Source organism: Furipterus horrens, unplaced genomic scaffold, assembly GCF_987537825.1.
Source record: "Furipterus horrens unplaced genomic scaffold, mFurHor1.1.pri manual_scaffold_1, whole genome shotgun sequence".
In the NCBI taxonomy this organism is placed as follows: domain Eukaryota; kingdom Metazoa; phylum Chordata; class Mammalia; order Chiroptera; family Furipteridae; genus Furipterus; species Furipterus horrens.
The window spans coordinates 162909271-162912463 of record NW_028327171.1 but is presented as its reverse complement, the minus strand read 5'-3'; the positions used below and the strand labels follow the sequence as shown (position 1 = coordinate 162912463).

Here is a 3193-nt window from a genome sequence, read left to right as displayed (position 1 = left end):
ATAAGTTTGGAATAATCTTTAACCTAAAGGTTCATCTTGACTGAAGAAAGCATGTAAAATATGAAAATGTTATCAAACTTTAGAGTGCTGTAAGCTCTTTAGAAACTTTCAGAGATATGCATGCACAAATAGCCACATAATTTTTCTAAGCACTCCAACATGTCCTGCCAAATATACTATTTTCCAGTATTTTTTAATGTTAACTGGTATTTTGTAACAGTTCATCCTAACAATGTAAGGGTCCTATGTACCATATTCTTTATCAATTAACATAACTAAATGACTATCTTACAGAAGAAAAAAAAGTCAACAGATACATACGGATATATCATCAATGTCTCATATCACTAGTGGTATGCATAAGCAACTCTGAGCAAAATAAACTTGCACAATGAATGTACTAATAGTGAAAACCATGAAATATTTAAAATCAATGAAAATGGAAAATTAAGAAAAAAAATTAACAGTAACTGAAAAGATTGCATGACAATCTTAGGTTTTTATTTTTACATTGCTATAAATTTTGTGGAATGTATTGGACAGAAAGTCTACTATTATTTAATTATCTATTTAATAAGGCAATTACATTTAATTAAATAATTATTTTTTGACCTACTTAGATATGTCTGTTTTTCTCCCCATGCAATGAAAGAACTCATTCAACTTATTAGGAGAGGAAGAAATTTGCACAGGCACTACTTTAACCAATAACTACTTACCTAATCTTGGAAATACATAATTTCATATTAATTGGTGCAAAAGAAAAACAAAAACAAAAAAAAATCCTATATCTAGAACAGAAACTGAATATTCCACTAAGTTAGTTCTGAAAAAAGCTATATCTAGCAGGCAAAAACTGAATTAAAAGGAAAGGAATCAGTCTGGTTCCAGCTCTGGTTTCCACTAGTTGAGTATTTAGAGGCCAGTGAAACTTTCCCAGCAATCGGTATCTGTAAAATGAAGATTAAAAACCAGACCAAACCTATATCTGCCTTTCTAAGATGTGACGATTAACTAATAATTGGAACTGCAAGCCAAAATTGGCTTGTTGCAGAACAGCCCTTCCAAATAGGTAAGGCACTGAAATTGAATGATGTTACCCTCTCTCGACTGTGACTTAGTATAACTCTCACAATAGGCCTGTTCATCATGGATACCGAATACCTATTTCTACAGATGGACATAGTAAATTCCAAAGAAGTTTTTAGTAATTTTATAGTAAATTGATCATCAGATACACTATTTGTTGATATTATCCAGCAAGAGTGTTTTTCCTATGGTTTCTTTACTATGCCGTTTCCAATACGGTTGAAACGTGCAAGTTTAAAGGTTGGCACCATAATTTAAATGAAGGATAACTCATTTTGTTTAATATTGGATGTCATTTGCACCTTGAATAGAGCTAGTTCCCCAAATAATGTAATTAATTAGATAACTTCAACATAAAGCCTCCGTTCTCATATTTAAAACTCAAAACATCTATAATAATGGATATTACCTATGCTTATATTAAAAGATTACTATACAAGTCTTTTATGTTAAGAGATTGAAGCAGGTATTTGAATCCTGAAACTAGACGACACCCGAAGATTCCCAGTGGTGCGGGCTTGGAGAGCGGACCTAAGGACGCGCGGACTTTTGTGCCCTCTCTCTCCGGTCCGCGTCTCTCCTTGAGCCGGGCTGGCACTCTTGCCTGCCGCGTCCCTCAGGGTGCTGCTCCAACTCGACAGAGTCCACTGATTTGGAGATTGATACAAGTGTTAATTCTAAAGCAAAGAGTCAAGTGACGCTCGTGGAGCAGTTTTAGAAGAAATTGGAAATAGAGTTACAACCAGAGCCACACAAATAGCTAAGAAAGCTCAAAACACCAAAGTACCTGTTCAACCCACCAAAACAAATGTCAACAAACGGCTGAAACCTGTTGCTTCTGTGAAACCAATACAGATGAAAGTGTTCACTCCAAAGGGTCCTTCTCCCAAACCTGAGGATATCTGCACGAAGGAAGAGAACCTCTGTCAAGCTTTCTCTGATGCCTTGCTGTGCAAACTTGTGGATATTGATACTGAATATTGGGAGAACCCCCAGTTCTGCAGTGACTACATTAAGGATATCTACCTGTATCTAAGGCAGCTATAGGTTCTGCAGTCCATAAAACCGCATTTCTTAGCAAAAGAGATATAAACGGACATATGGGTGCTATGCTGGTGGACTGGCAGGGGCAAGTCCATTCCAAGTTCAGGCAGCTGCCGGAAACCCTGTACATGTGTATCACCATTATGGATCGATTTTTACAGGTTCAGCCAGTCTTTCGTAAGAAGCTTCCACTGGTTGGGATTACAGCTTTGCTCTTGGCTTCCATGTATGAGGAGATGTTTTCTCCAAGTATTGAAGACTTCATTTATATCACTGACAACGCATATACCAGTGCTCAAATCCAAGAAATGGAAGCTCTGATTTTGAAAGAACTGAAATTTGAGTTGGGGCGACCTTTGCCACTGCATTTCTTAAGGAGGGCATCAAAATCTGGAGAGGTTGATGTTGAACGGCACACCTTAGCCAAATATTTGACGGAGCTGACTCTCGTTGACTACAACTTGGTGATTATTACCCTTCCAAAATGGCAGTGGCTGCTCCCTGCCTGTCCCAGGAGGTTCTGTCTAGGCCAAGGAAAGTGGAACCTAAAGCAGCAGTATTACATTGGATATACATAGAACAAGTTGTTGGAAGTCATGCAGCACATGACCAAAAATGTAGTGAAAGCAAATAAAAACCTAAAGAAATTCTTCACCATCAAGAACAAATATGCAAGCAGAAGACTCCTAAAGATCAGCACTATTCCTTAGCTGAACTCAAAAGTCATCCAAGAGCTCACCTCACCTCTGATGAGACTGTTCAAGGCCGCTGGGGTCCTCAAGGAAGAGGAAGAGTGCTTCATCTCTGCACTTAGTCTTCTTGTTGATTTGGGATTCTTGACTCTCTTCTGTATATAATTCTCTGGTCTATTTCATGAAACCTCTTCTCAAACCTATTTCTAACTATATATTGAAGAAAAATAAAGATACTGATGAAAAAAAGAAGATTGAGGCCAAATCTAGACCATAAAGCAACAACGAAAACCACCAGAGTGGAATTGGATTCCATTCAGTTCATCATAACTAGGATTTTCTTAAAATATACTATAAACCAGGGCTAG

General features: G+C 37.4%; 1 pseudogene; it reads left to right on the top strand.

The window, feature by feature from the left end:
• Nucleotides 1–1290: 1290 nt before the first annotated feature.
• Nucleotides 1291–2990, top strand: LOC150022165 (G2/mitotic-specific cyclin-B2 pseudogene; annotated as a pseudogene).
• Nucleotides 2991–3193: the final 203 nt, after the last annotated feature.